This window comes from Cervus canadensis, chromosome 26, assembly GCF_019320065.1.
Source record: "Cervus canadensis isolate Bull #8, Minnesota chromosome 26, ASM1932006v1, whole genome shotgun sequence".
In the NCBI taxonomy this organism is placed as follows: Eukaryota; Metazoa; Chordata; class Mammalia; order Artiodactyla; family Cervidae; genus Cervus; species Cervus canadensis.
In genome coordinates this window covers 23,527,874-23,553,639 of record NC_057411.1, presented here as the reverse complement: position 1 = coordinate 23,553,639, position 25,766 = coordinate 23,527,874, and the positions used below count along the sequence as shown (strand labels likewise).

General features: G+C 41.0%; 1 protein-coding gene and 1 long non-coding RNA gene across 2 annotated transcripts in view; one reads left to right on the top strand and one right to left on the bottom strand.

Moving 5' to 3' along the window:
• The window catches only part of SLC4A4 (solute carrier family 4 member 4), a 351,440-nt gene extending 344,744 nt beyond the window's left edge, over positions 1-6,696 (bottom strand). The window contains exon 1 of the mRNA XM_043447564.1: positions 6,197-6,696. The gene's annotated coding sequence lies outside the window, so the exon portion shown is untranslated. The remainder of the gene's footprint in view (positions 1-6,196) is intronic.
• Positions 6,697-7,029: 333 nt separating this feature from the next.
• LOC122427973 lies at positions 7,030-10,197 on the top strand. The gene is made up of 3 exons (XR_006265624.1): positions 7,030-8,517; positions 8,614-8,753; positions 9,403-10,197. It is a non-coding gene; the product is annotated as an uncharacterized LOC122427973 (long non-coding RNA).
• Positions 10,198-25,766: the final 15,569 nt, after the last annotated feature.

Below are 25,766 nucleotides of genomic sequence, written 5' to 3'. Positions count from 1 at the left end.
GTAAGTTTACTCCCCAAGTCCTAAAATGTTTTTTAGTTGGGATAATATACTGGACAGAAACTCCTAAGCCAAAACCTTGAACTAGAACTTCACAGAAGAAAAACAAAGCCAATAAACATATTAAAAAGTACAAAAGGTACTCCAGGAAATGCAAATTAAAACCACAATGTGATACCACTATATATCCACTAGAATGGCTAAAATTAAAAAGAGAGATAACAGTAGCTGTTTTTAAGGATATGGGGCAGTCAAAACTCTCAATAGATGCTGGTATCACTATCTACTAAGACTGGCTCAACAATTCAAGTCATCACACACATCCCAAATTCCTACCCATACCAAAAGACACATGTAAGAATGCTCAGAGCACTGCTTTTCATAATAACCAAAAACTGGAAAAAAAAAAAAAAAAACTCAAATGTCCATCAAGAGTGAAATGGATAAATAAATGTGGCCTTCTCATCAAATGAAACAGGACAGTACAATGAGAAAAAACAAATTGTTGCGAAATGCAAAACAAGAATGAACCTCACACACATAACACTGAGCAAAAGAAGTGAGGCAAAAGGATAGAGAACATGTATTCTGGTAGAAAGTTCAATAACAGGTAAAAGTAACCTGCAGCCCGGGAAGGGACTTCAGGAGGCAAGCTACCCTTGGCGGGGAGGAGAGTGGGGCTTCTAACTGCTGACAATGGTCTATGTCTTGGCCTCTGGTGCTCATGCCCAGGGCTCTTTTCACTTAGGTAAATCAATGAACTGTTTACTTATCATTTAATGACATGCATACTTTTCTATACCATACTTTTCTCTGGTAGCTCAGTGGTAAAGAATCCACTTGTCAATGCAATAGCCGCAGGTTTAATCTCCAGGTCGGGAAGATCCCCTGGAGAAAGAAATGGCAACCCACTCCAGTATTCTTGCCTGGAGAATCCCACGGACAGAAGAGCCTGGCAGGTTGCAAAGAGTTGGACACGACTTAGCAACTAAACACCAGCATACTTTTCTATACACACAGTATTTCCATAAAAACTTTAACAGGCAGGAAGAAGAGTAGGAGAAAAGAAAGAAAGAAAGGAGGAAGGGAGGAGGAAGAAGGAAATGTATGAAGTGATGTTATCAGGATGGTGGAAAGAGTCCGTAACCACCAAGCTTCTTTTCATTCTCCCGTCTCTTAGCTCTTAGCCGATCTCTTCCTTGACTACCAAGCTGTTCTCGGGCACTTTTCAATGTTAGCCATGCAGCTGACAGTGCCAGGCCATTTCTATCTTCCAATCTGTAGTTTGCTGCTTACCACAGGGCTAGAAATGTTATAATCAGCCACACTGCGTGTGAAAAGCCACTCATGTGAGGGCTCTCCTATGAGTAAAGTGAATGCTCTTTAATGTCTATCTTTCTTTTTAAACTCTGTTTTGCCTGCTTAGAGGCTGTTTTGCTGACGAATATGCCAGATACAGGAGTTACCAAAAGATGGAGATGTTCCTGGGCTCTAGGGCTTTCCTCGTGGCCCAAATGTCTGGTAAAGAATCAGTCTATAACCCAGCAGGAGGAGAAGGGGACAACAGAGGACAAGATGGTTGGATGACATCACTGACTCAATGCACATGAGTCTGAGCAAGCTCCAGGAGATGGTGAAGGACAGGGAAGCCTGGAGTGCTGCAGTCCATGGGGTCACAAACAGCCAGACACAGCTGAGCGACTGAGCAACAGGAAAAACAACAACCCAGGCAACCCCAGTTCGATCCCTGGGTCAGGAAGATCGTCTGCAGAAGGGAATGGCAACCCACTCCAGTATGCCTGCCTGGAGAATCCCATGGACAGAGGAGCCTGGCGGGCTACAGTCCATGGGGTCGCAAAGAGTCAGACATGATTGAGCAACTAACACTTTCATTTATCCACTGGGCTCTACCCATGAATACTAGGTCTCTGGGCTAAAGCTAGAATCAACCAACATAAAATTCCAGATCCCAGGAGTTTACTTACTTGCAAATAGTATAAGAGAATATCACTAGTGAATATATTTATAAAAAAAAGAAAAGAACTGCTAACTTCTTATCTAAGACATTATGAACAGCTTCGCTAATTGGGTCACTCACAGAATATCCTATCAGTTTTAAAGAATATATTCCTTTCTCATTTTGTATTTTTATTAACTTTGATTTTTTTAAATCCTCCCAAAAAGTATACTGCAAGTTTTATTTTAAACTTTTTTTAAGGTTTCCAAAACAGAAACTCAAGTGCAACAGACATAGCCTCTTTCTACACAGTAATCCCCAATGTAAAAAAAAAAAAAAAAAAACCTGAAATATTAGTTGTAAAATCCTTTTTCATCTTAATTTATGTAACTTCTTTCTGTATTCATTCTCTATGAAAAATAAAAGTTAGTTCTCAAGACCGGAGCTAGAACTGGGGCACACAAACTGAAAAAAGTCACCCACGGGCACTGCAGTCCTGAAATAAAGAGGCAGGTGGGTGCATCCACTACAATGAATGATAAACAAGGAACGGAAACTCTCACTTTACATCAGGATCAATGTTTATCTGCTTTAGTATCTTAAAAACTGTGACTAAAACAACACTTATTCGAGGACAGTCATTTCAGAAACAGGTATCAGTAGTTCAAAGATGAAACATTCATTCCCACCTCACCGATAATTTTCTGCTTAGTTTAAGAAAAGCATACAAAGTTCCCTGTACCTTGGCTTCCTCATCTTTTAAACAAGCCTGATAATCCCTTACATCTACTTAATTTGCAGAAAAAGATGATGCTTTGGCTTCTAGAAACAACTATAGATGTACAGGGTTTCACCATGATGAGGTCCATCTCCATCTTTTCGAACACATAACTTAATCCAAAGGCAAATAAGACCGTATCATCGAGGGTGAAATTATGAACATCATGAAGAAGATTGGAAGAAAAAGTTTTCTCTCTTCTTTGTCACAGCAGGTAAATAAATCCATCATATTTCATAGCTGGCTGTCCTTTTGATGCCCTGTTGGAAATGCCATTCCACTGCGGAGACTAGAGAAATGCAATAAAAGTCATTGCCACAAAATCATTATGACAGCCATAAATACAGCTTCAGATAAAATAAAATCGGCCACCTCTACAAATGAGGAGTACGCGTGCACCTGTGTGTGTGCCTGTGTGTTGTGTGTGATGTACATCGGACAAAAGACCTGAGTAAAATGGTGGGTTAGAAAAATCCATCTTCACTGCTGGAAAAATAACCAACAGTGTGTACTACAAGGGATATAAAATATCACATTAATGTTAGAGGGACAGTAGCATATTTTCTATTCGTGACATAAATCAAACTCTTAGCTATTGGGAGAAAGGCAAACATGTACGTGAAATACAACTTAGCCCTGATCTTGTATGAAATAAACATTATTCTTTCCCTCCTTTCAAATTCCGACATTATGCAAAAAATCCCTGAAAGTAACAAGATCTAGTTTCATAAAGTCTTATGAACTTTCTGGATGTTCCTAAACTATGTGTCTGGCTAAATGGCTTCCCCCACACAGATAAATTTCACAATTCACAGGTTGGCCTCGGAAACTGCAGCCACAGCGAGAACCCAGATACGTGTTCCGCTCACAGCTTCCTCTGTCCCATCAAATCATGTACCCTGATTCTTTTCATTCAGCTATGTAAAGGAAAGACTCCTTAAAACTTTCATCATTACTACATTTTTCTCTGCTGAGTTTGTTCTTTCCACTCCCAATCTTCATACCTATCAACTCCAGTCTCGGCTTTCATTCATATTAAAAACGAACACAAAAAACGCCCCAGGAAACAAGCGGATGATGTGTATTGGCACATTTAAGTAGCAGGGAATTCTCACAGGACTAACAACACTAGTCCTCGCGGACTGCAGCGCCCTCAGAGGCAGGCGGAGAAACCTGATTATCTACGTGATTCACCAGCTAATGTGTATTTCCTTTCCTTAAGTGTTGTGTGTTTTTTTTTTAAGATGTAAGCGACGGCCAGACTATCGATCTTGTTATCAGAATGAGGGATCAGAACCTGAAAATTATACTTGCCAGAGCTCAGTGAAAGATGAAATTACCACCAGAGTGTGCTGGAATTTGTCCCAAAGGTTACCCGTTTCTATCACATTTTTTCTCTAAATATGATTCCCTGTAGTGGTGTCACACATGGTTGTAAACCCAAAATATATTCTAATCCTTTAAAAGATGAAAATAATAACACTAACATTCATACATTTAAAGTCCTTTTATGTTAACAAAATGAACTAAAAGAAATACACCACTATAAACAGTACATTCTGGATATTTCATTGGCTGGTGTGCCTTATATATGCTACTAAGGGTACAGAATGACCCCGAAACATTAAATGATACTCCAAATCTCATTTTGAAGACACCTTCTTCAAGGTGTCTGTTTTCTGTTTTCACTAAGGTGGACATGCCTAGAACTATCAAACTATCCCATCTTATCCCTCTCACCCTCGCACACTGATAAATGCGCTATGCCTCAAGAGTTCATAAGAGTACTACTTTCCTCTCTCTACCCATATATGTGGCAGGTTTTTGTCATCTTACCAGAGACACCAAGATAAAGTAAAAACTATTGAATTTCAAGATTTAACAGCAAGAGAACAGAATCCTATCACTACATTTAACTTTAAAATGAAAGTAAAAGTTTTTTTCTCAGTTGTTAAAGCTATAAAAAAAAGCAGACATTTTCCTTTGACTGAAGCTATACCAATAACCTCAATCTAAGTGCCATTATGACCATGAATATCACTTAAATGCTAATGTGATAGATACAAGGAAGAGAGCTGTTAAGTCAGAAACCTTTCAAAAGACATCATGTTGGCCATAAGAAGCTACTGGATACTGTTCTCATTGCTGTGAACAATCGATTCAAATCAACATGAAAAAATAAGCCCTAATGGGCAAAGTATGCTTAAATTTAATTCAGGTAATACTCAAACTCCAAGTCCCAGATACAAGGAAAAGGGGAAACACGGTACAAGAGTGTCTCTCAGGAAAGGAACCATTCCAGGATTTGAGACAATGTGTGTTTGGCAGTCCAGTGTTCACGATTTCCCATTAGCCACAACTTTCTCCAGCACTGAAGTGAAATGGCAAAAGAAATGAGGAACATAAACCAAAACTGTTACGTGCTCTTCATTGTCAAGTCTGGAAAGATCTCGCTGAGGGCCAATTACGTTGTGAAGGTAAGGCCTTGAGAAGGAGTGAGGGATGGGGGGAAAAAGGAAGTTTTACAAGGAACTCTTCTGAAAAATGGTTTACGATGGTAAAACAGGTAGAAAAGCTTCCTTCCCCATCTTTCCTGTCAAGTTCGGGGGGGGGGGGGGGGTTTGCTGTTGCGATTCTTTTGTTCTTTAATTAACTTCCCTCCTTGTGGGGCTTGCTGCAGTTTGCTGATGTAGTTCCCAACTGCTACCTTCCTTTGGCGACTCTTATTAACGGACTGGCAATGGCCGGGCAAAATGCACTTAAGAAAGAAGAAATCACCTCCTCTTGCCAAGACGCACATGTGTCCAGTACCTGAGAAAGAGCTCCACGGTCGCCGGCCAAGAGAAATTCCAGTTTAACCTCCCCTTTCCAAATCCACTGCAAATAAGTGTGTGTATGCGTGCCACTTGCGGAGAATCCGCCTGACTCACCCCCGCTTTCGGCGTGCCAGGGAGGGATGTGAATGATCGGTCTCCCGGCTGGCAGTGAAGTGGGGGCCGCGGTCTCGGTGGCCCCGAAAGTCCCCTCCCCCCAACCCGCCGGCCTCCCCCGCGAGTGTGTTTGGGGACGTCTCCGTCTCTGGCAGGTGCCCGGCCACGCTGAGGCCACCAAAGCTCACCCAGGCAGGAACACACGTGTCCTGCGCCGGAGCCCAGCCCCCGGGATACAATGGCCCCACAGCCCGGGCAGGCACGCCAGGTGAGCGCTGCGGAGGGGGGGTCTGGGACGGGGGCGGGCTTGACCCTGCGGGTGCAGCAAACGTCCCCCTCTGAACCCTAAGAAGAAAAAAGTACTTTTCTGCGGAATCTGCTTCCACACTCCGCCGGGAGCCCAGCCCCCGAAGATGCCCGGCCCGCAACTGACCTCTCTCTCTCTGGCTCCCCGCGCGCGCCCAGGCCGCCCGCGCCCCCTCCGGGATCTGCCCCGGGCTGACCCTCCTTCCCCGGCCCCGGCCGGGTGCTCACCTCCTGGGGTCCGGCTTCCGTCGCTCGTCCAGCTTGGCGGTTGAGTGTGGGGCTGCAGCAACCGCTGCCGCCGCCGCCTTCGCTGCCACCGCCGCCGCCGCCGCCTCCGAAGCGCTGCCCGGCGCGCCGCCGGGGCTGGAAGCCGGGAGCCCGCGGGAGCCCGGGAGGCGCGGGCCCGGGGCGCGGCGGGGCCGAACCGCGGGAAGTTGTCGGCGCGAGGCGCGGGGCTCGAGCCACCCCCACCCAAGTAGTCACAACTTTGCCGCCCGGGTGGGTGCGCGCTCCGGGGCGGAGGGAGGCGAGGACCGGGCGAGGGCGCGGGGGCGGGAGGGTCTCCGGAGCCGGCGGGACTGGACCCTGAAAGAGGGGAGCGAGCGAGCGCGGGGGCAGATGTCTACACTGCCCGCGTGGTGCGCGGCGGGTGAGTGTGTGAGAGCGCGGGGCGTCTACTCTACTTTGCCTTCTGCAGCTCCTGCATGTTTATGGGGATCGCCGAGGTTCCTGCCGGTAACTACCACTGCAGCGACGGCGCCCGGCCCGGACGCCCCTCGGGAGCGAGCCCGGGGAGGGGGGTGGATCGGGAGGGCGGCGGTGGCGGAGGCTGTGCCACGAGCGCGAGCCAGCGATCCATATTTAAAGCCGCGACTGGCCTCGGCCGGCCCCCCGGCCCTGCCCTCGCTCGCGCCCGCCCGCCCGGCCCCCACCGCTCCGGGCCGCCGCTCGGCGTCACCAGCCCGGGCATCGCGGCGGCGGGGAGGGGCCTCAGGCCGCACCGCCCCCGGGGGCCCGGGCTCTGCGCGCCGCGTCCGGCTGGAACTGACCGAAGACCCGGCTCCCGACCCGCCGCCTCCGCTTCCCTGGGTTCCCTCTGTCTCTCTCTCTCTCTCTGACTCTGTCTCTGCCTCTGGCTCTGTCTGCCTCTCTGTCTCTCTCTCGTGCCCTGAACCGGCTGCTAAGTCCCAGCATTTTTGTCCGGTTTACAAGAATTCCCCGCCGGGGAGAGCTTCCTCTCTCTTGCAGAACCGAAGTGACTGGGACAGATCACTCTTGAAGCTACTTTTATAAAAGTGGAGGGAAGCAGATAGAGAGCGCGCTGCCCGCAGTGTGAAGTCGTCGTTCACCTCTGCCACGGGATGTCTGGGGAGAGCGCAACTGTCAGCCTTGTCCTTCGCTTGTCACTGATGACTTCTGTCTTCCTCAACCAGTTTGGGAAACATCTTTAGTCATCCAAGGGAGTTTCTTGAGGATATAAATGGATTATTGTATTTACTCTGTTCCTAAGGCTAATAGAGGTTTAAGTCCGCTTGGCCAAGCAAATAATACTACTAATAATATATCAATGACCCAGCCCCATTTTGATCAGTTAAGTAGACCATAAATATAGGAACAGACTGTCGGCAGTGACACCATCTAAGGTTCTGAATACTGCTAGAGAGGAGCCACTTAATGGATTTGAGCCACACAATATATGATGTAAGCCCATGTGCATTTCCTATTAATACATATTATATATTTAATATACATGTAATATACATGTGGAAGTCACTGACCAAACTGCATCTCTGAGGGTAACCACCGGAACACATAAAACCCTCGAGAAATAATGTCACATGCTGACTACCTCCGCCAAAGATTTGTTTCCAAATTCTTTCCTCAATAGCCAGTAAAAGTCACCCAGTCATCTGACTCTTTGCGACCCCATGGCCTATACAGTCCATGGAATTCTCCAGGCCAGAATACTGGAATGGGTAGCCTTTCCCTTCTCCAGGGGCTCTTCCCAACCCAGGAATCGAACCCAGGTCTCCCACATTGCAGGCGGATTCTTTACCAGCTGAGCCACAAGGGAAGCCCTTTCTTCAATACTAAGCTATAATTAATAAGACCCCTAGTGGGGAAAAAAATCTGGAGGAAAATAACTTGGGGACAAAAGTCTTCTTTCTAGTATTTAAAACTGGACTAGACATTATTTATTGTACCTCACCAATGCTTGCGAAACAGGTATATACTTGCACCTTTAAAAAAAAAAACCCAGTGTGTTTAAAATCCTTGGTTAGTGCTCAGGAGACACTGGGAATGACCAGAAACTATCTAATGTCTAAAACTGAAATGCATTAATGTCGTGTGTCCGGCTGTTGTTATGTCTATGCTCACACATTTTACATGACCCACTGCACTAACATGGGAAATTCAAAAGGTTTTTTTTTTTAATTTAAAAATAATGTAAAGATTTTGCCTACATAACTATACTTTGTTTTTAGACTAATGTTAAAATTAACTTTCAGTCCCTGAGCACACAGTTAGCAAGAATCAGCAACCCCAAAGTAAGTTCCCAGGAAAAGAGAAGCCACTTTTGTATTAAGAATTTGCCATTGTTGTTCGGCAGTTTTTCACACTGTGGGTTATGTATTTCAACATAGCTGGCAATTTCTCATTATCATCGTGAACCAGCCATGAATGGTCAGCGTTGGTGACTGGGAAAGGAAAAGTCCAAGAAACTTACATTTTCCAAGATTCTGCTGCAAAACACATCAAACGGGCCTTTACACAAACCATAAAGGTAACCCTTAAAGGCATTTCTCTATCAAGATGGACAAAATTTTACCCTGAAAGGAGTATAAAGTTGGAGAGTAGGGTAGGAGGCAGGGAGAGAATTAGAGCACTATGTGGTGAGGGGTTGTGTGTCCCTTATATTAATGAGAAAAAAAAGAGTTGTCTTTGGCAAAAAGCCAGCAACCTGTTATCATTCTCATTACTTGATGTTTGCTATCCCACAATTAAAAGCGCAGGTTCCATTTCCTTTCCTATTGACTATTGTCCAGTAATTGAGATGCATGTGTTTTTCTTTTGAAAGGTCATTGATTAACTTTTCTCGTTATCTCTGCGTGTGGTCACCTTTGCTATTGCTATTCAGAGCTAGGACAATGAATTCTGAGACCTTTTTTCACTGATCCTAAAACACGCTATGTCCCTTGATTCTCATGAGCCCAAAGAAAGCTTTATTTGTTCATTTTATATTGGCGTTCACACAGCTTGGTGACAGGAAAAATGAACAGAAAAAATTAATGGAATTAGAAAAACAGTGTAAGTAATCTTTACTGATAATGATTTATTTGTTTAATAAATAACTCTCTCTGCTAAATGACCTTCTAGGATACTAACCCACTACTTTTTAGCTTATCAATCAAGTTTCTTTGATATCATCCAAGGTCCTTATAGGCACCTAAAGGAAACAAAGATGGGAGGAAGAACCTTTGTCTCAATGACAGGCACCATCTAGTGGCAGCAGGTGATGAAAGCTCGTGTCAGCGTGATGTCTCCAGCAAGAATGAAGATGCAAGTTTTTGAATAGGTGGTTCAAGCATTCCTGGTCTTGAAGAAGCATGGTGCTCTTTGATTCTAAAGCAAGAAGGTTGTACGTAGAAAAATAATACAACTAATGGACCCCATGATGATTATTCAAAGAATTAGGCTACAAATCTGACCTGCGGGTAGAATTATTGCCACAAAAAGTTTTCTCAGTCTTTGTGTACTTCGTATAGTCACACCTCTTTATAAAGACCTCAGTGTTTTTTTTTTTTCATTTAAAGACCTCTGTATTTAAGTTTCCTCATTATAAAATCAAAAAGAGTGATGGCTCGTCACTGAATATTATCTATAAAGGATTTTGTTCAATAGCAGAGCCCATAAATATAAATATTATTTCAGGTTTTTTATTATACTGTTTTACAAAAGAAAAAAGGATAAAAGATATCAATGAATGCTTATCCCTGAGTTACACAAAATTGCAACATTCATACACATCTTATTTAGGGCCCTAAACAAAAGGAGACAGTATAGACTATAAACTTCAAAGAATGATCAGTAATGTTTCTCATTATCAGCTTCTTTTTAAATATATGACTAATTAGTAAATGTATCACAAAAATCTTGCCATATAGAATAGGTATTTTTCTTTGTGCTAGTATTTTGACTTGTAGTTATTTTGTTAATAAACAATATTGCCATCGAATGATCATTAAAGTAGCCAATCTGGAATCGGTTTCATTAACCATTTCAGGATATAAGAGTAAGGAGAGAGAAAAGCACCTGTCTTTCCATCCTGGGACTAGTCAGGGATGAAACTGAAGATATAGACAAAGAGAGAAAAACAAAGAGATCACTTAGAAACTTCATTTTTGTTTCACTCACACTCCAGAAATTACATATTCAGTCTGGCAAATTCCTGAATAGATTCAGCCAACCTCAATTTACAATCTATATTTCCTCCTTCAGATTCCAAGTTTAAAAATAACCATAGTCCCTTTTTAAGAGGAGTAGAGAAAGGTGAACACTGTTTTTGTAAGCTGTCAGCATGGCACAAGTTAGGGAAAATAATTTTATTTGGTTAAATGTGTCATAAGTTGCTTCACAGCTTAAACTGCTAAACTCTCAACCATATCCAACTGTCATTTTTAAAACACATACCTAACATCAAATATTAAGAAAGGTTCTAGCATCTAAAAACAGAAGCCTATCTCTGTTCACGTCAAGGAAGACAAGTTATTCAGTCCTTCTAGACCTCAGTTCCCGCAGTAATAAAATCAAGGAGCTTGAGAGAATCACTCAAAAAAACTATTTCAACAATATACTAGAATATTTTCTTTTAATAAAATTTGAATATGTTTGTGATAGAGAAACATGCAAATATTTCAGAAATAGCATTGATACACTTATTACGAATGCTCTGTTTAATAACCTTAGGCCAGAGTTTCAGCCTCTTTCCCCTACAGGAATTCTCCTGTATACATCAACCTAACAACAAGACACAGGCCTCTCTGTTGGAAAAGGAAAAAGGAAAATTAAATTGAGCTACTAAGCCACTGAAACCTATGCCCTCTATGATTAAAAAGGTTAGTCCGGTTTTAGGTAAGATAGTAGAGAATTACATCAGACTTCTCTACCAAAACCAACTCCCAGGGCCCTTGGACTCTGCTAATCAGTGTGTGTGTGTGTGTGTGTGTGTGTGTGTGTGTGTGTGTGTGTGTGTGTGTGTGTGTGTGTGTGTGTGTGTGTCCCACCAGCCCCGTCCCAGGCACAGACAGGTACTCATTCCTTTGCATCCTGCTGGCCTCTCGCCTCCTGGAGGATGAACAAGCCAAGGTACTCGTTCCTTTGTATCCTGATGGCCTCTCGCCTCCTGGAGGATGAACAAGCCCAGATGGCAGCTGCTTGCCCTAAAGTTGCTCTTCCTTTTCTCCTGTGGACTGAGTCACATGGACATGGCTGTTCCACTGCGTGGAGACAGGTTTTCTACAGATTAACCAACCACTGGGTCAGACTGGTCCACGACCATTCTCTCCCCAGACCAGGCCTATCCTGGAGACTACCATACACCCATCCTTTTGCAAATAACCGAACAGCTGATACTTCCAGTACACATCTGCCAGACTGATCTCTTTACAGGAAACACAGCAAGATTGTAATTTGAGTGTTAAAAGCTCCCTATCCTGAGGGAGGAAACATTCTGAGCAAATTTGCCCTTTATGACTTTTCCATTTCCCCTTGCTGACCAGAAGGGGTTCACTTCCACACAGAACGTGAAGCTTGATTGGGTCATCTGTTCAGCATACAAATATTTATTACGAACCTACTATGTGTCAAGGACTCTTCGAGGTGATGGGTCCCTGAAACAAGCGAAGTTCCAATTTCGTGGAGCTTGCAAGTGAACAAATACATTAACAAGATAATTTCCATTTCCTTGGAATGCAAAATGCAGTAAATGGTACAAATAGGGTGACCAACCATCCCAGCTTATACTTCCAGTTTACCCCTGTTTTTCCTCTGTCATGGCCATAGCCCTCTCCATTCTCAAAAGAGAAATGGTCAGAAGTTACAGACTCACCCTAACTGCAAAAGAAACAAAACACAGTGAGAGGATAGGGAGAATCATTTGCGAGTGGGTGTCAGAGAGGGCCTCTCTTACTTCGTGATGTTTGAGCACACAGATCTGAATGATAATGAATATGTATTAAAATTTTAAAGGCGACTTGACAGGACAAACAGCATTTGACACAGAGTCTTACACATAGTAGGAACTCAATAATTATTTATAGAATGATCAATCACATCCATTTTTGTGGAGCATTAAAAAGAGAGAGCCTTACTCAACCAGAATACATTTCTATTAAGACAGATTCAGGCTCCACAAATTCCTTAAAACATCACTTTTCCTAATCTATAACTTTTGAACCATATCTATGTATTTATTTGCACGTACATAAAACATCTCTGGAAGGATAGGATATATAAACAACTAAAAGCAGTATTTACCTCCAGGAAAAAGATCTAGGTGATTGTGGGGTAGGCAAGGGGAGAAAGACTTTTCACTATAGCCCTTGCAAGTTTTTGAATTTTGAGCCATTGTAGATCAATGACTTATTTTTTAACCTAAGGTTGAATTAAAATATAAAAATAATTTCATTTTCCTGCCTATTGCTATTTTCCATATAAGCAATATATAATGACATATTATTGTAATATATAATTCACAAGAAACCCTTCTGATAGACAGTAAGATTAATCTCCTTACAAACTATGAAATAGTGGCTACTCTGACACCAGGGACAGTGCTGGAATGTCTGAACCCTTTCACAGTTACTGAATGCCATTCCGTGCTGACGGGGTTTGCTCACTGCCCACTTGGGCTTCATTCAAATCAGTGTCATGGAGTGAAAAGATCTTACAATATTGCTGCTTTTCTTGCACCTGGGCAAATAAAAATACAGTACAAAGTTTTCAAATAACATTTTATTGGGCATCTTGCTGTACTTTTGCTTATAGCTGTTTGCTTTTCAAAAATGAAAATCTGTTGCTTTTTTGTCTGTTATAGTAGTAACAGTTTTATTATTTTAAAAAGTTGTACAACAGAGACAAATTAGATGGAATAGCATGAGAAATACCCTCCTTCAGAGATGACTGCTAATATTTTGGCATATTTTCCTTTTTGCATAATTAAGGTCTGAGGTTTCAAGATGATTGATCATGGTGTATTTTTTTTTAATGATGTGGTCATCGAGGCTAACTTTAAGTCAAGATGATCTCTTTTGGCATTAAACACAAGCTTTAACAAACACAGCTAGAAAAAAGGGGGTGTGGGGCCTGAATTTGGCTCCATCTTCCTAAGCCCAGTTGATAGTTGTTACACACTTACATCATCACAGTTCCAGAACTGCCCTTCTGCTTATGAAAATTTATATGAAATACACTCTCTATTGACAGTTTCTATTACCTGGCTGAAAATATTGAAATTATTGAAATTATCCCACTAATAACACTAATACTGTTAATAGCCAAGACCTACATAGTCATTACCATGTTCCAGGGACTGTTCTAATTACTTAAGTGAACTCACCTAATCTTCATAATAAGCCTATTACTCACTCATAGTGTTATCACTCCCATTACCAAAAGAAGCGATGTGAGTACCAGAACTCCATACAGTTTCTTACACATCAACTCTGTTCCAGATTTCCTCAAAACTGGTGGAAGTTTGGAGTTGGGGGTTGGTCTTGCTCTGTGAACTTAAACATCTGATCCAGAGAGTTGGCTAATTGTTGGAGAAATCTATACAATGTGATACTTACATTACATCTGCTGCTCCAGTTTCGATCAAAGCTGACAGAGCACACAAACAGTAATATAAACACCTGTGTATACCTTCTGAGAACTCAGTTATCCAAAACCAGAATTGGGGGAAGTTGAAGCACTAGAGTTTCTTTTTTGTTGTTGTTGTTGTTGTTTTAACCGTGGCTGCTATTTAAGTCACAACATTTAAAATGAGATTTTCTTTGGTGCTGTTTTCTTTTAACTTCAATCACGTGTATGTGCTTTATAGCCACAGTCATTCCTTTAGGGCATAAAATAGACATACAACATACATGTGTTTGAAGGCCATTAATAACTCTCCATGAACTGGTAACTATGGTATTTGTTTGTTCCATTCCCTTCTTAACTTTTTAATTTTTCATATTGAAATAAGTGGTAGAAGAAAATCTTTTTCTTGGTATCCTGGTATTGTCATTGTTATTTTAGTAAATACCAAATAGGCCCTGGCCTGGCCTTCCCTGGTTGCTCAGTGGTAAAAAATCCGCCTGCCAATTCAGGAGATGTGGGTTCGATCCCTGGGTTGGGAGGATCCCATGGAGAAGGAAATGGCAACCCACTCCAGTATTCCTGCCTGAAAAATCCCATGGACAGAGGAGCCTGGCAGGCTACAGTCCATGAGGTTGCAGAGTCAGACACGACTAAGGGACTAAATGCATATACGCTGGTAATAGCAATCTTCATCTCTAAGTTAAATTTTAAGACTTTTATCTCTGTTTACCATAAATGAACTTTTCATCCAGCATCACACAGAAATGGGTAAAAAAAAAAATCTCCTTCAGCATTTACTTGCTTAAATTTAAAGGTTAGTATTAGCAAACACATTTAGTATTTAGCAAAAATCATTCAGAAACTTCTATGCTAGCATCTATAATGGTAAGACAGAAACTGAAAGAGGAAGGTAATTTTCAAATAATTAAAAGATAAATCCCTTTCCTCTCAATTTTCTATTTGAGTACTGTGATAACTTTGATTCAGGGAAAGTAAATCACTAAGTAAATAAATCACTAAATCACTCCTCAGTACTCACATTTCTTCACAGATGCAGTGATGTCTTGGAACCAGTACAGTGGCATCCTGGTCCAAGGATGGTATTAAAATAAACCCTAAAGAGGGACAAAATGGAAAGAAAGGGTGCTAGACAGCACTTGCTGCTCCAGCCAGTGACCCTCAAATTCCATTACTGCTTCTTTGATTAAATTAAAATACAATAAGTATTGAGTACTTATTTAACACTTTGTCTATCCTGGCAAGAGTAAAAGACAGTCCATTTAGAGAAACAACTATTCAAAAGTTTCTGCTGATGCTGCAGTTACTATTTGGAATAAAGAGCAGGGTAATCAAGTAGATGGAGGTGATTTTTCAGAGAATACAGAAGAAAATATGACATACTAGGTATAGTGGTGCCATCCTAACAAACTGCTTTCATCATCTTGCTTTATCATAGACCACCAATCAAGCAGATGGAAGTAGTCCAGTGTAATGCTAAGATATTTTAAACAAATAAATTCAATGCTGTATTCAATAACTAATAATAGCTACCATGTGTCAAAAATTTCCTAATCTTTGTGAGACAGGATAAAAATTATCCAGTTAAGGAAACAGAAGATCAGAAACATGGGCCAAAGTTGTGGAGCCAGGGTTCTGAAACTAGGCCTAAACTTCCACATTTTCCACTCTACCATGATTCCTCAATCCATCTCTAGGAGGTACATGAAGAAAGTTAAGATTACATGGTCTTTGGTGGAAGAAGTCTGGGCTCCTTACTACCCACCCTGTTTTCAGTCTAAACTGCACATAATTAGGTTAATCTCCTAAAGCACTGTTTTATTAAGCTCCTGCCCTCCCTAAACAACAACACTTTCAAAGCTCTTTATCAACTACTGAATAAAGTCCAAATTATTTGACTTAGTGACCTTGCTTGACCAGGTTTCAGCCAGCTGTATTTGCTACTGACCCCATACATAGTTTGATGTATGGGCATCTCACCATTTCCTAAACATGCATTTCATTTTCTTGGTCCTGGTTACTGGCAGGGACCAATTTATTTTACCAGGAATAACTTTCTTTCCTCCACTTCCATCTCCAACTATTGAAAGCCTTTTTATTTTTAAACATCCAGTTAAAGTGCTGGGCTTCCCTGGTGTCTCGGCAGTAAAGAATCGGCCTGCCAATGCACTAGATAAGGGTTTGATCCCTGGGTTGGGAAGATCTCCTGGAGGAAGAAATGGCCACTCACTCCAGTATTCTTGCCCAAAAAATCCCATGGACAGAGGACCCCAGCGGGCTGCACTCCATGGGGTCAAGAAGAGTCAGACTTGATTTAGCAACTAAACAATAATACCAAATTACAGTGCTACCTAATCCCTATTATCTTCTCTGATTAGTTCAGTACAAAAGAACTCTCTCTTTTCTGTATGGATAGCTTTTAGGTTGTGCCACTTACATCTCAATGTAATGAAGCTTTCAATATGTGTTCTTCATTTCCCCCACAAAATTGTAGGTTCTGTGAAAGTAGGAGATGGATGTGTTACATTTTCACATTCTTCTTCTCTAGTACAATCCCATGAATATAGGATGCTCTCACTAAAAACTGAATGAATAAATGAAGCTTAGGCTGAGTTAATGACAACTACAACTTCAGATATAGCAAGATCCCACTTGAAAGACTGGATTGAACTCAGAAAGCACTTGTGAGTTTTTACTTTTTTGTGGCTGTTAATTTAAAAATCATCTTTTATGTTCAGTCATATTCTTTAGTAAAATAAGGATATGTTTTCATGAGAAATTAGGCTTAAGCTATGATTTCTCATTGTTTTAAACAATCTTTCATTTATTTTTCAAAAAAGTACTTTTGGAATGTCTATTATGTACAAGATCCAATGAAATACTAAAGAAACAGGGGTGAGCAAGACAGACCAGGCAATTGTCTTCAAGGAGCTTAAATTCTAGTTGGGAAGAGAGGCAATAAACAAGTAAGTAAATGTACGAAATAATTTCTATTACAGAAATTAATATGATGGTAAACGAGAGAGTAATAAGATAGAGTACTTTACATTGGCTGGTCAGGAAAGACTTGAGGAGGTAACAACTGACTTTAAGAGTCAGCTGTGTGGAAAACTGTGAGGAAAACAGACAGAGACAACAGTTTCAAAAACCATTGGGAGCTGAGGGTTGGTGAGGTAGAGTACAGGAGCAAAGGAAGGCATGAAGTGAGGTTTGGGGAAGGCAGGATCCAGATATTGCAGTTTCATAGAGCCAGAAAGAAATTAATACCGTATTCTAAGAGCAATCATAAGCTACCGAAGACTTACAAACAAGGGTGGCACATGATCAAATTTAGGATTTGGAAAATGTGTTCTTAATACTAAATGACTCATTAAAAAGACCCTGATGCTGGGCAAGATTGAAGGCAGGAGGAGAAGGGGACAACAGAGGACAAGATGGTTGGATGGCATCACCGACTCGATGGACATGAGCTTGCGCAAGCTCCGGGAGATGGTGAAGGACTAGGAGGTCTGGCGTGCTGCAGTCCATGGGGTGGCAAAGAGTCAGACACGGCTTGAGTGACTGAACAATGATACTAAACGGAGATGGATTAGAAAGGAACTGATGGTTTGCATTAGGGAGAGAGTACTAGAGATGGGGAGAAGTGGGTGAATTTCAGAAGCACTTTAGGGGTAAAACTAAGTGGACGTGGTAGATTAGATTGAAGAATTGGAAGGATAAGAAAAATCAAGGATGACTCCTAAGTTTTGACTGAGAAATTGTGCAATTTCCTAATACCTGATGAAGACCAAATTTGGAGAAGACAAAAATCACTGTTTTGATTTAGGAAGAAGAAATAGAATACTGCTTTGAATATAGCTGGTTTGAGATGACTTCTAGACATCCAATTCTTATAAATATCAAATCATAAAAATGTTAACATTTCACTGAATACTTATATTTTCTCAATTGTGTATCCCCTTTTTTGGCCAGTGTGGCAGGGCATATTTCCCAAAGAGGGTCTCGGTAATGTTGCCAAGGAACTGAGTCACTTCTAACATTCAACACCTCCCTTTGCTCAAAGGCTTGCAGAAGATGTTTCTACTCTAAAGGTTAGATGGTGGCACTTGTTCAATTAAAAGAAATAAAAGTCTCTCTCCTTTTCTGAAAAAAAAAAAAAGGCAGTGTATTCAGCTAATGGTTTTTTCATCCAGTTTTCTAATTAGAGGATAATTACTTTACAATATTGTGATTGTTTTTGCCATACATCAACATGAATCGGCATTAGGTATGTATATGCCCCCTCCCTCCTGAACCCCTCTCCCACCTTCCTCTCCATCCCACCCCTCTAGGGTGTCACAGAGCACTGGCTTTGGGTTCCTTGTGTTATAAACTGAACTCCCACTGGCTGTTTCACATACAGTAATATATATGTTTCAATGCTATTCTCTCATATCAACCCACTCTCTCCTTCCCCAACTGTGTCCAAATTGTCTGTGTCCTTTGCTGCCCTCCCAGTAGGATCGTCAGTACTATCTTTCTAGATTGCATATATATGTGTTAATATATGCTATTTGTATTTTTCTTTCTGACTTACTTCACTGTGTATAATAGACTCTAGGTTCATCTACCTCATTAGAACTGACTCAAATGTGTTCCTTTTTACATTCACCTAATGGGATTATCATATTGCTTGAGTTTTTTTGGCTTGTATGTTGACTTGAGAGTCTTAAAATATGTATACTTTACTACAAGTTTACTCTTGGAGAAAGCTTTTTAAAAATCCCCATTCCCACGTCCTCGTCTCCAATGTAACCTCGTGTGTGTGCTCATTCAGTCATGTCCAACCCTGCGGCCTCATGAGCTGTAGCTCGCCAGACTTCTCTGTCCACGGGATCCTCCAGGCAGTAATACTGAATGGGTTGCCATGCCTTCCTCCAGAGGATCTTCCAGCCCAGGGACTGAACCCAGGTCTCCCACATTGCAGGTGGAATCTTTACTGTCTGAGCCACCAAGGAAGCCCAAAAATACTGGAGTAGACTATCCCTTCTCCAGGGGATCTTCCTGGTCCAGGAATCGAACTGGGCTCTCCTGCATTGCAGGCAGATTCTTCACCAGCTGAGCTACCAGGGAAGCCAATATAACCTTACCACTCCCATATAAATAGGCAGAGTCTAACTCTCCTCTCCTGGAATCTGGATGGTCTTGGGACTGCTTTGACCAACAGAATACAGTGGAAGTGAAGCTGTATGCTTTCAAGGCTGGGTCATAAGAGATGATGCAGTTATCACTTTGTTTGCTAGAACAGTCATGCTTGGAGCCTTGAGCTGCCACATAAGAAATCCAACTGTCCTAAAGCTAACATGCTTGGCTCCCAGCCAAACCACTTGAAGCGCCACATGAAGAGGCCAGCTATGGGCAGTCCAGTTGACAGTTCTAGCCTTTCCAGACAGGCCCCATTCATAGGAGTGAAGGGGCCTCCAAATGATTCTAGCCCCCAGTCATCGAATCACCCCTCAGCCCTTGCATTTTCTCAGCTAAAATCCTAGACACTGTGGAGCAGAGACAAGTAATCTTGCTGTACCTTGACCTGACCCACAGAACCTGTGAGCATAATAAAATGATTATTGTAAGCTACTAAATGTTGGGGTATTTCATTTAGCAGCAGTAGTATCCAGGTCAGCCTGTTAATCAAACATTCAGGGAATAAATACACACAAGCTATAATCCTACAAGATGCTACTTGTACAGTTGAATACTACATTCTGAGAGGAGCATGCAGTTCTCAAAGTTCTGAAACTGTCATTTTACCTCTTCAAATAAAGGTTGAGTAGCCATATGAGTGGTGACTATGGGACAGACAAAGAATCAAGTTCAGATGTAAACTTGGCACTTAATTCTTGGTAAAATTAAGTTTGGTAGTAAAGCATATTCAATTTTGATAAAAGCTCAAGTCAAATGGGGCCATATTTTAAAGCCCCGAGGCACATATCCACATTTCAAATCTTGTGACTTCCCTGTATTTCATAAGCAGTTTTCCTACAGCTATTGCTAGGTTCACATGAGTAGAGCTACCAATAGAATAGACTGCTGATAGGTACAATTCCTGCATGATGCTTAGGGGCTTGGAACACAAAGTTGTTTTGTTTTCAGAAACAACCCTCTACATTTTTATTTCTTCTCTTAACAATCAATGTTTTCTCTTCACCTTTCTTTCAAAAAGTGTGAAACAAGAGAATTTGGCCTTGGAGAGTAGGATTTTTTGTTCTGTTTTGTTTTTTGGCTGTGCCTTGCAGGATGCATGATCTTAGTTCCCCCACCAGGGATCGAACCTGAGCCCCTGCACTGGGCATGTGGAATCTTAACCACTGGACCACCAGGGAAGTCCCAACAATATTTTTTTTTTCAAAAGAACACATTGATTTTAAAACTGTCTTAAAACAATGTACTGAATTTTAAAAGTGAATTGTTTTCAAAAAAAAAAAATTAAAAAAAAAAGTGAATTGTTTTCCTAGGAATTAGTGCCTGCCATCCTATGAGTGAATAAAGTCAATTTGTTGTACCTCAACAACAATCAGAAATATTTAGTGAGTGGTCACTCTTTCATATGAGTGACTATAGCAAGCACTAACAATAAATTACATCGCTGAGACAGCAGTTATTTTAGTTGATCTTGGATCATATTTAACTCCTTAATGAGCCAGTAAGTTTTGATTACTCTTGCAGATCCATAATCAATATGAAACTTTTAGTCTTTTGTGGGTAAAATAAACTGAACTCAAGGCCCTTGACCCTACTCCCTACCTTCACTATTATGCCATATGGATAATACCAGTATTGGTACTCCAGCAGGAGTGTTAAGATCAGGAAACCAGTAAAAAATTATATATATTTTTCCATTTCTTTTCAAAGAAAGAAACTGACATATTCAGTATTTAGAGCCTTAGAATGCCCTGGCTTCCATATGGAAGTTTTTATTTTGGAAATTATGGGTCATGTCATTTTTTTGAATGATGTGCTCTAACGGCTTCAAAACAAATATCTGTTTTCCAGACAGTTTAAATTTAGGGGCTTGTTATATGTCATGAATGTACACTCAGTAAGAAATAGGATTAGAAATTAGTTTAAGCCAGGGGTCATCAGACTTTTTCTGTATAAATAGTAAGTGATTTTGGCTTTGACAGCCATACATTATGTCTCAACTACTCTCAACTCTGCCACTGTTGGGAGAAATCAGCTGTGGGTAATATGCAAATGAATGGTTGTGGCCAGACTTAGCCCACACTTTGCCAACCCCTGGTTAAAACTAAAGGCAGACTACATTAATAAAATATACTGGAAATGTAAGGGCTTCCCAGGTGGCGCAGTGGTAAAGAGTCATCTGCCAATGAAGGAGACACAAGAGATGGGTGTTCAGTCCCTGGGTTGGGAAGGTCCTCTGGAAGAGGAAAGAAATGGCAACCCACTCCAGTATTCCTGCCTGGAAAATTCCATGGACAGAAAACGGCTATAGTCCATGGGGTCGAAAAGAGTTGGACATGACCAAGCACGCGCACACACACACACACACACATACACACACACTGGAATATAAACATGTTTATTTATGAAAAGATCTACCTTTGAAGTCTTGTTAGTATGTCTTTACACCTCTTGTTTTGTTTTATTGCAGACTCTACCATGCCACTTCACTTGGCCAACTTCGTGGTTGCAGCAGACTGAGTCAATTATATTGCATCAATGATTGGAATGCCACAAAACTACTCTGAGACACCACTGCAGAAAGAAACAGACCGAAAGACTACATCTCGCATTTTAGAGCTGGAGGGAGGTGTGAAAGTACTAGTTCAAAATATTTAGCAGAGCATCCTGTTACCTCGTGTAGGTTCATCTAGATTTAAAATGATGGTTGATGTGGGGTCAATTCCTCAGAGGCACTAAAAGCACATCCAATGAAGTGGACATTCCCATGTCACTTAAATTAGACAACCTAATAAAACTAGAATAACAAACCCAGAGCCCACACCCTAACCATTCTCACGATGAAGTAAAACTCAAAGAAAATGGTAGAGTAATAGATTAACTTTCTAAAGTATTTATATTCCTCTGGTCAACCTAGCTTAATTTTTTCTTCCCAGTTTGCGTTACTAATCACTTCCACAAAAGTCATCTCTCTTCTACCTGTATGACTCTGGTTTCTAGCTCTGTGACCCCTAATCTCTGCCAAATATTGAATCATTACTGATAAAGAAGCACAGAACAATTTTGGGAACATTGTTTTAGTTGAAAAATAGTGTTACCGAAAGTAATAAACAATAAAATCAGGAGCAATAAAGGAGGTGAAAAAATAAATGGAGCTGAAATATCAAATAAATATGTCTAATGAATCCTTGAGTGTCTTGTCTTCTTAATCTTACATAAAGAAATTTTGACCATAGGTGGTGGTCTTAAGTAATTATTTTTCTTTTCCACAGTCTTTCCAAGTTTTGAACCAAAATGTAGCACAATGGTGAGATATTCTTTCTTAGTAATAATCTTTAGTTCTTTTCTTGAGTGAATCCACTAATCTACCTTACCCTGTGCTCTACAATCATTAATGATTCACAACCATTCTTATGAACTCTGTTTAGAAGATAAAGATGAGATCAGGGCAAGGTTAGCCAGGAACTGAACACAGGTGTTCCACCACTTGGCCTTGAACTGAGACCACTAAAACCTTGGAATTATCTGATTAACAACCAGGCACTTACCTGAAAGTTTTGGTATCAAGTGGGATGTAACTGTCCTAATCCTTATACTGATAGGACGATCTGGCTATGAAGATTTGCTTTGTAACAGGAATCAAAGAGGAAAGAGCATGAGCTTTGGAGTCTGACCAATCTGGGGTTGAGGCTTCACTCAACTGTTTATTCTAGGAGTGCTTGCGTGCTAGGTCACTTCAGAGCCCAACTCTTTGCGACCCCATGGAATGTAGCCCTCCAGGCTCCTCTGTCCATGGAATTTTCCAGGCAAGAATACTGGAGTGTGTTGCCATTCCCTTCTCCAGGGGATCTTCCTGACCCAGGAAGAGACAGGGATCAAACCCATGTCTCTTATGTCTCCTGCATTGGCAGGGGGGTTCTTTACCACTAGTGCCACCTGGGAAGCCCTCTACTATTATGGTGGTGGTGGGCTCTCAGTCAGGTGGTAAAGGTGGGGTACTACTGGTAGTTCAGTAACCAAGCAAAGAAAAGACAATTATAGTGCCAAAATATTATTAAATAGCCCTCTTGGTCCATCAGACATATTGAATGCCTCAATCCATATTCTATCTTCAACCGAATGAGCAAGAATATTATCTCTTTAAAGTGATATTGATTGATTTAAGGCCACAGCTTGGCATGGAAATAAGCACTGGAATAGTCTTCACTATTAAATTCATCCTCTTATTTCCTATGGAGCTGCAAACCTCACTGTAATCCTACACTCAATTAGTAGATTGGGGTGGGAGTAAGGTCAGAAGAGGAGAGAAATAGATGCCTTCTACACATTTTTATTTCTTTCTTAAACTCTGAGAACCGAATTAAAAAATCATGAAAGCAGACAGTATTCTTTCCCATTATATCATGGTGTCTTTCGTGTCTTAAAAAGTCCCTATAAAGATATTCTAACCCAAGTGGTCCCCAACCTTTGGACACCAGGGACCATTTTCGTAGAAGACAATTTTTCCAGACTGAGGGTGGCAGGGTGGTAGGGGATTGAGAGGGTGGATGGAGGGCTGCGAAGGGTGAGGAATGGTTTGTGGGTGATTCCAGCTCATTACACTTATGGTGCACTTTATTTCTATTATTATTTCATCAGCTCCACTTCAGATCATCAGGCATTAGATCCCAGAGGCTGCAAACCCCTGTCCTAACACAATGTTAGACCTAGAGTTAAGGTTAGGGTTAGGGTGTCTTTTATCACCTGCCACGCTTCTAGTTGATTTTACTCTTCACTCTGAATTTTGTTTTGAATTCTGTTCACTCAACAATTTATACAGTTTACGTGTCAAATACCATGCTCAGTATTGGGAATAAACAACAGTTAACGATGTGACACAATGCTTGTTCTCATGGTGCTTACTGTAGAGTTCCCATGGAAAAGAGATACTAAATAAATATACAAATAAGTAATTTGCTAATTACAGATAGGATCAGACAACAATCCTCATGGAGAGAGAATAGATGGAGATTTGCTCTAGGAAGTCTGCTGAGCTATTGCCTCTACACCTCCTGGGATGGCAACTGAAGACAGCTTTCCTGTCTCTACATTCCGTGCTGCTGACCTCATCCCCTCAGTAAAACCCAACAATGGGAGATGGATGAGGATGCCCAGGTAGGGCAATAAATGTTCCTGTAGAGTAGGTAAATGAAATAATCACATTGCCACATGATACCTTTTCTCACCCTATAACACTGTACTTGCCTTCAGGGAAATCACACAAATTGTTTATTTAAGTCACACTGAGAAGCTTATTTGCTTTGTGGAGGAGAACTCAGGGTGATGTTTCCATCAGAACTCTGTGACTCTCTCATGTTTTCATCTTCATAAAGGAAAATCTAGTTGGAAACCCTGAAGTCTCCTCTCCTTCTGCCCCCTGATAAATACAACCCCCTCCCCACCCCACTCAGGCACACAGCCCTAATCAGTACTGTAGAAGTTTCTTCACAATTTTAGGCAGTCCTAGGATTTTTATATTTATCTGGAGGTAAATACTACTGAAGGTACTGCTTCTCTAAAATATAGGTCTCCCCTCAGAGTTCATTAAAGTCTCATTTTTAACATCTACCCTGTATATGAAAGAAGAGTGTTACTATAAGGAAACAATTAGTCAAAGCCCTTTTTTTCCTAATTATTAGGATTGTAGTTGCATTGTTTTTACTTTTCAAATGTGGTTAAAAGATATATTCCAAACCACCAACACTGTGTTACTAGTCTGGATATTTTTGTCAAACTGTCTTCATTTATGTACTTTCCTTAGACAAAGGTTGTTTGGGTTTTTTGTTTTTTTCATAGCTCCCTTCTTTTCTCTGCTTCTTTTACCTCATCCTTCATCTCTGCTGTCTTCCATCTTATGATATGCAAGATATTACATTCCCTCCCCTCTGCCCACATCCTCCCCCCAATTTCAAGCTTCTTCTCATTATATAAGCTGTTTCCTGAATATGTAAGGTGAATGTTCCTTTGCTTCCCATTAAATAGCTGTAAAGTGGATTCCACATGAGAAAAACCCCATATATAACAGAATTACAATTTTGTCAAGCACCAAAAAAATGGCATTGAGCAAAATTTGACATTTATAATGGCTATCCCTGTGTTCTTGGGAGGGGGAAGGGTGAGAGTTAACACTTACCTGGACATATGTATAAGAGAAAACAACAGGGAATGTGTTAAATGCTTTTCAAATAGAGATACCATCAAGGAAGAGGGAGCATTGGGTCATGATTGAGGCTAAACTCTAGAATCAAATTACATGGGTTTAAATCCTGGAACATTCCTTACTACCTGCTTACCCTGGTCAGTGCTATCTAACGACCCTGAGTTTCAGCTTCTGCACTAGTAAGAAGTATCTACTTCATCTAGTTGTTGTAAAGATTACATTAATTAAACAGATGCAGAATGCTCAGTAGTTCTGGTACACAGGAAGCATTCAATAAATGTTAGCTATTGTATTACTACAATAGATTCCAAATTTTAGGAATCCCCATCTTTCTCTTTTGAATCCTAATACTATAGAAAATAAATGCATTGGAGAACTACCCAGATTTTTTGAGTGACTTATTGATCATCATTTAGCAGTACAGGAGAGTCCTATATATTTTCTCATTATATAGACAGAAACATACAACTCTACACACACACACAAACACACACACACTTTGCATTTATATTTCTCTTTTATAATTAAAGTTACATCTCA